The sequence below is a fragment of the Protopterus annectens genome, chromosome 6.part1 (genome assembly GCF_019279795.1).
Source record: "Protopterus annectens isolate FY-2018-M chromosome 6.part1, PAN1.0, whole genome shotgun sequence".
In the NCBI taxonomy this organism is placed as follows: Eukaryota; Metazoa; Chordata; order Ceratodontiformes; family Protopteridae; genus Protopterus; species Protopterus annectens.
This window is the reverse complement of record NC_056738.1, coordinates 220,181,114-220,194,668: the sequence shown is the minus strand read 5'-3', so window position 1 is coordinate 220,194,668 and position 13,555 is coordinate 220,181,114.

Sequence of the window (13,555 nt, the reverse complement as noted above, 5' to 3'; positions counted from 1 at the left end):
CATGTCCAACAGCTCTAGGTTTGACAAGGCCTTGTATGTTAAGCAGAGATTGCCTCTGAGTAGTCGATATGTGACAGAGTATAGCTGGAGTTTTTTTAGACAATCAGCATAGGGCATCTGCTTTAGGCCTGTGATTCTTTTAGTGAGATATTTCTGCGGCCTTTCCAGTTGTTGCAGATGTCTTGAGAGGTACATACTAAATGGGGCATTGTATTTTATAATGGTTCTAATGAGGGAAGAGTACAGTGGGACAATGACCTCCTTTTTTCTGGATGAAAAGCCCTTAGTGATGAGGTGCACTACATAGAAGGATTTCCTGACTGTTGTGGTAATTTGGTTATCGAAGGTGAGATCATGTCCACTTGTGTCCCTAAGTCTCTTATCATACCTTCTGTGTTTAGTGTACTGCCACCTATGTGGTAATTCATGGGTACATGTTTTTTTTCCCAAAGGGGATGACTATACATTGCTTGGCATTGAGCTTGAGCCCATGGCTCTGGCACTAAGCATCTGTTTCTGTAAGGCCCTTTTGTAGAATATCCACATCATTTGGGGATTCAATAAAGGCTCCCAGTTTGCAGTCATCTGCAAACTTTGTCAGCCAGAGTCTCTTAGTGCTGGGCTGTACTTCAGAGACATAGATTCTAAACAAGAGTGATCCTGGGACTGAACCCTGAGGTACTCCACTTGTCACTTGTAAGGAGCTGGATTTGGAGTCAGCTACTTTTACAGTGTGGGTTCTGTCAGTAAGCCAGTTGGCAACCCATTGAATGACATAGGGATTAATGCCCAGCTTAGTAAGTTTATCTATGATTCCAGAGTGGGGGATGGTGTTAAAGGCCTTGGTGAGGTCCAGATAGGCTGTGTGGACTGCCTTACCCTTGTCAACAGCTCTGGAGACTGATTTGAAGAAGTCAATCAGGTTCAGGAGGCAAGATCAGGCCTTCACGAACCCAAACTGGGTGAGGTTCAGTGTTTGAAGGTTGCCAATGTCTTTGTTTATAAGTTTCATGATACTACGTTCCATGGCCTTGCAGACCAGGCTCATCAAACTGATGGGGTGGTAGTTCCCAGGATTCAAGGTGGATCCCCCCTTATGGAGTGGGATAACTGTAGCTGTGCGCCACTCAGTGGGTGCGAAGCCAGAGGTGAGGCTATGATTAAACATGACACTTAGGTGAAGTGCCAGTTCATTTTGTAGTTCAATTAGTACACAGCCCGGGATGTCATCTGGTCCCATGGATGCTGTATTCTTAGCTTTGGAAAGTGCATTTTTTACCTGTGTGGCCATTATTACCAGAATTTGGCAATCTTTTGGTATTGAGATGGGCCCTTTAGGGGGTGAAAGGGGGGTGAAATTTGCACTGAATCAATCTGCCAGGATATTGGCAATATCCTTGGGATCAGTATATTTAATGCCATTCTGTTGTAGCTCAGAGCAGATCTGAGTATTGCCATTTAGATTCTTGACATAGCTATAGAATGCCTTGTGATTGTCTTTGGAATCTTTGGCAATTTTATTTTCAGAACTAGTTTTGGAAGATTTTATGAGGGATCTCAGCTTCTTACTTAGGCTGGTAAGGGAGTTTTTTGCATCCTGGGATTTTCTTCTTTTCTGCAACAGTTTCTTCCTTTTGTTATATAGTTTGTTTATGGCAAGAGACCACTAGATTGGCTTCCTTTTTTTTGGAGGAGAGTGTATTGGTTCTATTGGGGATGGCACGATTCATGCACAAGTGGATGTGCTCATACAGCTCCTTAGGATTCAGCAGTCAAACTTTCAGTTCCCATCTGCATGGGTGTCATGAAGTTTGTCACTTCTGTCTTGAGTAGCATGAAGTTGGCTTTGGAGAATTTTTTTACATTGGTTTACTTACTGGGGGTGGGAGTGGGATGTGGATGTCTTATTTGATGAGCTTCTTTAGTAAAAGAAAGCAGATTCATTCTCAAACTGTCTGTGAGACCTAATAATGACTGCACAGGTCTTCAAACTACATAGAATAATAAGCTATAACAGTTCTTGGCCACATAACATGAAAGCACTACTGAGCCTTCAGTTTGAATTTCTTCACCTCTATAAACAACAAGTTTCACATAGCATAACTGATCACATTTAGTTGTTCAACAGCTCTCACCTTAGCAAATGTGCCTGCTGACATAACATGAAGTTTGTCACTTCTGACTTGAGTAGCATGAATTTGGCTTTGGAGAATTTTTTTATGGAGGCTTCCTTATTGGGGGGATGAGAGTGGGATGTGGATGTCAAGGATGATTAGCTTATGGTCAGACCTGACCAATAAGGGGGTGATCATAGGTGTCGAGCATCAATTTCCCATGTTGGTAATGACCAGGTCTAGGATACTGGAGCCCCTGGTGGGACTGTGGCATAGTTGATCCAGGGAATTGAATTTATGAATTCCAAGAACCGCTGGGCAAAGGTGTTGGTACACGAGTCGTTTTCCCAGTTAATGGCAGGGTAGTTGAAATCACCCAGTGTTAGGGTGTTTGGTTGTATCTTAAAATTTTCCAGTATGTTTAGAAAGGTGTAGTGAGAATTTTGGAGCATGGTGGGGGATCTGTAGCAAACTACAATTTGGATTGCAGTCTTACCTAGTGCTAGTTGCACCTGGAGAATTTCAGACACATTGTGTTGGGCAACTAGCTTGGTGGTGTGAATATCCTCGTTGAATATGGGCACTCCTCCACCTTTAGTGTTTCGGTCCTGGTTTGGTGGCGAAAAAGTGTGGTAAGAGTTGTAGCCTGGTATTGCAAGGGTGCTCTCTGCAGCCTTGAACCAGGTCTCAGTTACTGCACAGATATCAATGTTCTCCATTTGTAGGACTGCCTCGAGAGAGTGCATTTTGAGGTTTAGACTTCTAGCATTGAGAAGCATTACCTTCAGATTTTGCATGCTTGTACCTGTTATGGTGATGGTTTTGTCCTTTGAACTTTACCTAAAAAGGCACTATAGGGGTGGCAAGAGCCTTAGCCAGTAACCTGAATCCCAGGGGCAACAGGTAGAGAACATCTCTGGCAAAGCATCATGGTCTATCCATTAGATTATGCAGATTATGTTGCTGTAAAAAGGTATACATCAACATGCATCCATCTGAGTTGTGGGGGGACAGCATCCAATGCATGCATATCTAGACACATGCTGACTCTCCTCATCTGTGATGCAGACCAACATGTCATCATGGTCCTTTTATAATGGACACTAGTAATAACCTGGCTATGTGCAACAGAGATGTATGAGTTGTTAATGCTGCATCATGTCTGTTACATCTGTTAGATATCCTCAAAGAGGTCATCAAGAGCATGCATGATGGCAACACTATCATCCTTTTGAACTTGACAAACCCAAGGTATTTGACACAAATCCACACTAAGGTATTCACTCAGCACTGTCAGATGTGGTCATAAACACCTATATCACCAAGTGGGGAGACCACTGTATCACATACGTGGCATCAACATATGTGTCAATATGTTTAAATATGCAAAGTAAACTGTATCTCAGGTCCAGTGATCAGGTCCATACATTAAGGCTGTCTGCTAGACCCTTTCTTGTCCATTATTGAAGTCACAGACATCACAGATGACATACACATCCTGTGCCTAAACAGCTGTTCAAAGAACTACAAATCATGTTATCATTGACTCCATCTGTTACATTAGTACAATGCAGACAGTATAAATACACACCAACAATTGCTGCCACAGCCATGACAACACCTTCAATGACATGAAAAGGTTTGTGAATATGTCACATCAGAAGAACAATCACACAACCCAGGTATAAGGTAGACATCACACTGTATAATTAGATTAATAAGTATGTGACCTGTGTCCTGGGTAGATAATATGTGGAATGTCTGATAGCATGTGGCCACACTGCTGATTATTTCCTTGTATGTGACACAACTACTGAGCAGGCCATAATACCTCCATAGTTCGCAGCCTTCATCTCACCAATAACTGAGTAAAATGCAGCCTTCTTCATGTACCTCACTACACATCTTCCAGAGATGTGCAACTGAAGTGTACCACTTTTGCTACAGTGAGCTATCCTCACATCTTATTGGCTATACCCAAGTATTAGTTTTGTGGCATAAACATTATTGCCTTGTGGTGCAAAGGCCCCATGTTGCATCTGTCTGCAGTTCTACCCACTACACTATCTTGGCTTGATAAATTGCCTGATTTGGGACTTGAACCATGAATGCCTGCATGTAAAGCTGCAACTCTAACCACTACACTACATCAGCTTAAACAGCAGTACCAACTATCAAACCCATGATCCTGAATACTATAGTCAGAGAGATGTACCACTACACCATCTGAGCTGTCAAGTAGTTACACCAGATTTATATGTGTGATACCTGTTCCAGTGATGTACACAATTTATACATAGCTGGTTGGTAACATTTATAGCATGGGTAACATTTGTGACAGTGTGAATTGTGTTTAAATATATATATATATATATATATATATATATATATATATATATATATACACACACACACACACACACAGACACACACACACACACACACACACACACACACACACACACACACACACACACACACACACACACACACACACATATATATATATATATATATATATATATATATATATATATATATATATTGGGAGAGTTTTTAAAACTTGTGGTTTTACAAACTTAGACAGATGATAGAATAACAGACTTTGCATTACAATATTTATTTTTTTTTCTGTGGGATATGAAGTCTGACATTGAAATGTGTGTCAGTGTTTTCAAACTTCACTCTTTAATGATTTGCCAGTACAAAAGTATGAGGCCAAACTGTTGACATTCAGTGAAAATGTTCACATTTTAGCTGTATGAATGTGTGAATCTTTAATAAATGAGGCCTCTTAGTTGATAGAGGACACATGTATTCACATAAGTCACTGCTATCACATATTGATGTTATTGCTGTAAAAATCATCCACTTTATACTTACATTATCAAATAACAGTATGCAAGGATATGACATTATTTTGCATTATTATACATTTATTTTTCTATTCTGGGTTCAACACTTACCTTGTAAATCTGGCAGTTGCAAAAGTTTTAGTTCAAGGTTGACTGTGTTTGAAGCTAGCCTTACACAGCCATTACATGAGTAAGGAAATGTGAGTGTTGCCTGTCATCAGTTTTATTGTATGTATTAGCATAGGATGAAGATTTTATCCTCTTAGGTAGTGAACGTGTGTGCTATCCGTTGCCTCTTGGTGAGTGCGAGTGCATATTGTGCATGCCTACATATGCCTACACCCACGGCAGCTGTTGATTCCCTCATCTGACTTCTCACCTGTGTGTGTGGCTTTGGTTACCTTGCCAGTGCTGATGAGATGTGGAGCCCTTCCTCTTGCTGTTCGTGCAGAAGCTGTTTTCTCAGGATAATGTTGTGAAGCATGTCACAGACAGTGACTATTTCAGCACTTGTATGGGGATTGCACTGGAAGGCTCCCCCAGATGTATCTAGGTACAAAATCCATGACTTTAGCAGCCCATACACATGGTCTATGATATTTGCTGTTTGAGTGTGTGCATCATTATAGCATTCTTCAGCTGGTGAGTGTGCATTTCTGATGGGTGTCATTAGCCATAGTTCCAGTACATAACTTGTACCCCCCAGAATATGACTCTGTGGGATATCCCCCCTAGTACACATCTCATATAGTTGACAGTTAGCAAAATATATGTGTTGTGGTAACTGCCTGGGTTGCTAGCACACACATTCAGGATGATTCTCTTAGTGTTACCCATGGACTGGCAGTTAATGGAGCAGTAGCCCTTTCTATTTATATACCTCCTTTCCTGTTCCCCATGTGATGCTTTGATTTCTACATGCATACAGTCTATGGCATCCAAGACTTCGGGGCTTACTACAGGGTAGAACTCCTGCATAGTTCTGGCTCTGTCCTCAGTTGTACGGTGAAAATATATATACAAAATGGCATGCTGTAGCATAGCATTCAGGAACTGATAGAGGACCCTGGATGCTGATGCCTGTGACTCCCCCAGCATGTTCTCTGTTGATCTCTGAAAAGATCCTGTAGCTAAAATTCTAAGTTCTACACATACCTTAATCACCACTGGGATTGCTTCTCCTTGCTTTGCTCTTGCTCTCAGTTGAGGATGACAGAGGCTGCAGAGTTTCTGTAGTGTGTCTCTACTCACTCTGTAGCGCTCTACAATTTCCACCTCATGCAGATTGTGAAAAGCTAAATGGGTCTAAACACACTTCTTGGCTGTGGTCTATTAGCATTAGCAGCAGCAGTAGCATAGACTTGGGCATGTTGCACATGCACATGAATAAGAACAGCAGCAGCTCCTAACATTCTTTCCATGTAGACTGGTTTCCTGGGTTGTATTCCAGTAGGTTTTGGAATTTGCAAGGTAAACCAGATCTGAGTCTGATAGGTTACTTTATAGCTTGTTGAATATCTCCACCATCTTGGTTTGGTTAATTAGCATAAAATTCAGCTTTTTATGTTGTAATTAGCATGTCATGATGTTTACTGTGTTTGCGTGGCTCTACACGGTGTGTTTATTGAATACAAAACAGTGTAGTACCATGTGCATACCATGGCGGACTGTGTAAGCTTTATTGAATCTCTACCCCTGTTTAAATGCAATTTAGTAAAGATGTTAAATAATTATTTCACAAATAATTATATTTGTAACATTTTGAGTAGTCTACTAGTCATGGTTTAATTTGCTAACTTGAATGTTATTTTAATATAGTGTCCATATCTGATCCCACAATTATTTATTTTATTAAACTGCTATTGGGTCATGGTTCCTGTGCAGTTCAGCTTGGTCATGAGTGAAAAGTACCCTTTGATTAACTCACATACCCATTTATCAAATAGTAAAAAAGCAACATAAATTATTAAGGGTGATTAGAGAAGCGTATAATTACTAAAACTGAGGGTTATACTGGATTAGGATAATTGGTTTTGCCCATCCTCAATAACTTCATTATTAACATCATTATTATCTGTTTTTATAATCTATCATTATTAGTATCATCAGCACTGTTAACAGCATTACTAGTCCTCACTATTATCATTAGTAATATTATCATCACTTATAACTTTACAATTGTTGATATTCCAGACATCTAAGGCTTTCTTTGTGTTACCTGGTTCTATTTTCCTAAGCACGCAGTAGCTGTATATAGGTGTATATAGTTGTACATGATAATTTTTCATAATTTTTCTTCCTTTCTAAAGCTTATAAGAGGTATTAATTGCTAACAGGTTAATTTTTTGAATATGTACTCTTTGTGTTTTGAATCTTTCCTTTTGGAAAAGTCATGTTTCTAATGCTAGTTACCTCTTATGTAAAAATAATAAAATGTTAGTGGAAAAAAATCAACATAACATAAATAATAAAAAATGTTGTTACAAAAAATTACACTGATGTCTGTTACAGATACTGAACTTGTAACTGCTAAAATAGCTCACAAGGGAGTATTGGCAATAGGTACTATATTGTTTTAAGAGAGAGAGTATGATGAGTAATCTATCACATAAGTCAGTAAACAAACATCTAGGAATCTCACTATGTTTTCATAAGAAATAGTTGTTCTACTCTTTGATTGTATTCCTATGGATTAACAAGTAAAGGCATATGTGGATTTTGCTATATTACCTAACATGACTTGAAGAAGATTTAAACACATTTCACTGGAGCATCTATGTAACCAGTTACTTCAGAATGGTTCTGAATGACTGACATGGGGATTTAATAAAATCTGTGTAGGCAATGTGTAAGGTCTACAAAGAAGGTACCATGTCTGTGTATGTAAACCCCCTCGGCAGCATACCTTGCATTTTAATGAAGGCTCTTTACTGAGGGAGAGCTGTTTAACACTGTTATTGAATGAGTGTAGGGAGTGTGTTACTGTGTCTTGAGTTGAGTAACACATCCCCTGCACTCTCAAAGCACCGAAGATCACTGTAGGCAACTGAAAAAAGTGAAACAATCTGTTTTTAATTATATTATTTTTTTTTATTTGTTTGTGTTTGCATGGCACGACATGATGCACGACAATGGACACGTTCTAGACATCCAAAATTGGAAACGGGATACATTTAATTATAAATGGAAAGGTCAAGTTTAAGCATAACTGAGTGTGTTTGCGGTGCTTGCCACAGTGCTCAGTGGTGTTTAAACATAGTGTAAAGTTATATATAAAAGTATAGCAACAATCCACAAGTCTACATAGCTGAATGATTAGCATGACAGCCATAGGTGCATGGTTCAAATGCACAGGCATGTTATTTTGCAAATACACATTTATGAGAATTAGTCTAAATCCCACTTAAATACTTTGATTAGACAGACAGGTTATTAAATTTATTTTGCAAATACACATGTATGAGAAGCATTAAATCCCTGACTGAATTCGGTATGAATATACAGACAAATTATTAAGCATTTATGTTGCAAATACACATTATGAGAAGTATTTTTAAACTCTTGATTGAATATTGTATGTATGCACAGACATCTTATTAGACATTTTCGTTGCCAATACATAATATGAAAATTATATTTAAATCCCACTTTGCTGCTTCCAGCTATGCTCCGCTAAGCAAAGTTAAACCTTGCCAAGCACTAGTTAAATCAGAAATATTTTAGCAGTGCTTAGCTGGTTTGCGCAATGCTAAGAAGTGCAAAGCACTGCTAAGAAATGACTGTTTAAGCACTGCTGAGCCCAGCTAAGCTGGTCTGTGCAATGCTAAGCTTTGCTAAACATTGCCAGTTTAAGCACTGCTCAGCTGAGCTTAGCAGGTTTGTGCGGTGCTAAGTGATGCTCTGCATTTTTAAAAATAGCCCAGTGGCACTAAAGGGTTTAAAAATAGGCTTATTTAAGTGCAACAGGCAGGAATACGGCAGAACCAGTTGGAGTTTGAACCTAGCAGGAGCTATGGCAGGTGTGGGAGAGGGTGCATGCTTCCAAGCGTGGCATTGGGAGATTCTGGAGTCCAGGGTCATAGTTGGACTCCTCATTAAATACAGTGATGTCCAGCTGCTGCAGGGCCAGTACCAGGGATCAGAATACAAGTTGTAGGCTTGGGACTGGCTGGCATGTGATCTCCCCAGTGTAATTGGTATCTGCCTCACAGATGATCAGGTGCATCATCATTATGATGACCTGAACCATTGGAAGGGAGATCGCTTGGCCACCTGGGTCCATGATGCTTGAGACAGGGATGCCCGTAAGTTTTTAAGTATTATTGTCATTGTTTTATCAAAACCTACTCTGAATGTATGATAGACAGGCATGCATAATGGTGTGCTTCTCTCTCCACAGCTGTAGGTGAGACAGCTTGCAACTTAGATGCCCATGCAGGGTGCCTGGCCAGATTGCACCATGAGTGTGGTGAGTACAGATAACTTGCAATCCATAGTCATATAAATAAGAATGAGTAAATGAGTAACTGCCACTAGGTATATTCAGTTTTGATTGTACTGCAATGAATGTGGTCATAGACCTGGACTGAAATAATTGAGTAATGCCAGCTACAGTTCAATAAATACAAAAGCCTGAAACATGATAATGCAAGGAAATAAAGTTTCTACTGCATTAATAATGTTAAGGAAATAAAGTTTCAACTGTATTAATAATGTTAAGGAAATTAAAGTTTGTACTGCATTAATTGTGGAATTGCAGCTGTATTGCAACACCTGCATTATATGAACTGTTCTTTAATAAAGACTGGAATATATATGCCAATTACTGCATGAATTCACCCCTAATAAAGCTGTGTTGTGCAATATGTGTGTATTTTGGGCTGCTGGTCATGAAACCGAGTATTACATCTGCTGTGAAGTAAAAACACAAAGAATACCACTAAGTGACTGAAGATTAGCTAATAAAGAGTGTTCTGCTAAACTGTAGATGTGGAGCTGTACTACAAGATATAATGCATTATGATATTTTCTCTGCACTAAGATCTGAAGCAATAATAGGAATGCCCAAGCTATATTGTGTATGTCAGGATTGTTTAGTCTTAACCATTGCATTTCAGCTACATGTGTTGCTGCTCTTAGGTACGCTGCTGCAGGAAAGTATCAAACTGTAATAGTTGTAGATTGAAAATATACCATCTGTAACTGTATATGGATCAAATAGCCAACCCAGCACTCCGATATGGTTTGTACACATCACACATATTCCTACCCACTAGAGGTTTATTGTCTACACCTGCATTCTATTTATTAATGCACAGTTCACCTATTATCTCTGTCACGCATGTATCTCATGCATGTGTGTTCAAGTGTCACTACAGTCTTGTATAACACTCTACCTCTATATATTTTGTCATCAGGTGAGCTCTTGGCACATATCAGTCAATCAATATGCAGCATTGGCTCAATAGCTTAGTTTGATAAATGCTAGATGTGACTTACATTTTGCTGCACACGGACCGGAGTTTGAATCCAGTGACAAGTACTACTAAATATTTTATAAGCAGTTATGTATTGTTAACTGATGTTCTCCCCACAATAATTACAGGTAAATAAATGGCTGTAGTAGCTGTTTCAATGGGTTAATAATTTGTTTGTTCAGAAGTACCAGAGTGTTAACAGCATTGTTCAGCAAAGTGATAAGATGTCAGAAAATAAAGGCAACAAGTACAATACAAATAAAAGTTAATAGAAGAAATAAAATGCATAATCTTGGTACGGCAGTATGCCTAGTGTGTCTGTGAATGTCTGCTGATAGTCTAACCTCCATGCCTGCCAAGGATGGCATAATAGTCCTAAACTCTCTGTACTGTACACGATAATGTCTCTGAAGTGTCACACTGTCACAGACTGTGGTCACTGTTGCCTAATCCCTCAATCACGGATCTATCATCGACATGATTTATGTCAATAGCACAGTCACACTACATCAGTCCATAGTACACCTTGACAGTCATATATGTCCCCTTGACATGTAATAGTCCCCTATAGTTGTGTACCTGTAGGTGTTACAGCTTGGCTCATACTGCCCCACGTGAATAGCTTGAGAGGTATGTAGGTGCTACAAAAGCTATAGGGCACTTTTATACAAAAAGTAAGGGCAGACCTGTAGAGTACATAAGAATATTGTTGCAAACAATATAGGCTATACTGGTAGTAATGGATTGTATTTCTCTCTCCCTCCACCCCTTATCTGTATCATTATTTATTATTGTTATACATTGGTTATGGTTTACTATTAACATCTGTTGTTCTCAAAATATTATGTTGGGCCTTGTGTTTTATTATTATGTATTACAATGGTTGCATATTAACATACTTTGTTGAATTACCTATGTTGTTGGCCTTATGCTCTAACTGTTGCTGTCATTCTGTTACTATACCAGCTGTTTTTTCACTTATTGTTGTGTTCCATATGCTATGCAGTGTTATGTTATTGGGTTATTTGCAAAGTTCTGGCATGCTGTTATAACTAACTAAATGTTCCGTTTGTTACTAACCTGTACACTTTGAAATAACTCAACACCATACTCGACTGGGCAGGCCAGTTCCTAGCAATCTGCCTACCGTACCTCAGCTGGCCATGGCACCAGGTCCCAGCACATCTGGGACCCAAACTGATGTTGCCTCCTCGGCTGGCCCTACACCACCTATGGGTGGAACTGCCTCAGGGGATGGGCCTATCTCCCCTGGGAGAAGGGCATGGAGGGGGGGTTGTCACCTAGCAACTGCTACCAGGGATGGTGTGCAGAATCCTGCACCATGATGATGAGGATTGCTTGCATCAGATTGAGGGCAGAATGGCCAACATTGAGAGGCAAGCTGGCCCTGGCTCCCAGCCCCCAGCACAGCCACTTTTGAGACAGTGAAGGAGCAGTGTTGACTGCCCATGGGTGGGGAACTCAGTCTCACTGTTGCCATCTGGAGGAACATGGCTCTCTGATTCCACAACACCCTTCCCCATCTAAGTTGTGTACCCCACTCATGTGTCACATACCATACCTGTATGCCATCTTGTATGTCTTGTCTGTTTGCAAATGCAACCTCTCTTACCCAACTTATCACCCCACATGTATCTATATCCCTTCCCCAACATTTCACTCTCTCCTTAAAAAAAAGACATATGTCCCACAAAAAATATTGCCTCATACATAGCTCTCCATTTCACACACACATCCACTGCACACAATCATTACATGAATTAGTCAACACAGTTATATCACCCTCACCTTTCTCTCTGAGCTGTGAGGCTGCAAATTCCAAATTCACTACAATCAGCACAGCTGTTACTGTAGAAGAAATGGGGAGCTGTGGTCCTTTCGTACACCTGTCCTGCACATCCTTACCTGTCTTTCAGCATGTTTTCCCCCTGCTTTCCCCCATTTCACCACTTTCCTATCACCCCCTTTTTCTTTTCTTTTTTTGGAATTAGTGTGGGTTTAAGCAGAGCTAAGTGGCGAGGCATGCCACACTCTGCAAACCCACTTAAGTCTGCTTAAAAGTGCCTTACTGTCTTTCTGACAGTGTTAAGCACATCTGCAAAAAATCAGCCCTGCCAAGTCTAGAACCCGGGCCCCTGTCAACTATAGCAAAGGGCATTAGGCCACCCAGCTCTCTCATATAACAGGTGTTTCCATACACATATCCTGATTGCCAATGACACACTGCATGTACATATAATGGGTAAATTGTCAGTGTACTTGGGAATGTGATGCAGACACCAAACCAGTATACAGCCAAATAAATAATGATGGATGTGCGTGAGTCCTGGGATAGCAGGCATAGCTGTCAACTGCACAGACTGTTGCAGAACGTCCACAGTTGTGCCACCTAGTTTTGGCACAGATATCACAAACCCTTTTCTGTGTGCTACAGTACTGTCAAGTCAGTACAGATTGTGGTTAAAAAATCATGACAGACATGTCATTGTCACAGGTCATACCCATCCAAATATACATGGTAATGCAAATCCTGTGAAACAGACTGTATGTATGAACATATATCTTGCAAATACACCTGCTGCAGTAATGCCTCAGTAGCACAGTCTATTAAATTCCTAGCCTGCTGTACATTTTGCTACCCACAGTCCTGGGCTCAACTCCAGTGTGTTGCACTTCATTTAAATTCATGTGAATACAGCAAATAATGACAGAAACATGCAATTTTAACCAAAAATGTTTCCTGCTACTGAATGAACTGCTACCCATGTATGTACATCAAAGGCCTGTAGGTAGGGATACACTGCACATATTTGTATAAACTACCTGTATGTTGCCTACTACCCTCTGATTGGCAGTGTTACACAACATATGTACCTTAAGCAAATGCCGCCACTGGACTGTCAAGGATATCCTCGTCATGGCTCTGCTGTAATGACAGAGCTGACTCTTCTCCCTCATGACAGCTGTCCTCCAAAGTATTCAGACTCCCCACTATGAGTCCTATGCAAAAAGCAGCAGATGCAGCATGCAACATATGCAGCAGTATGTTCAGCTACCTGCTACAGAGCTACCATACCTCAGAACACCC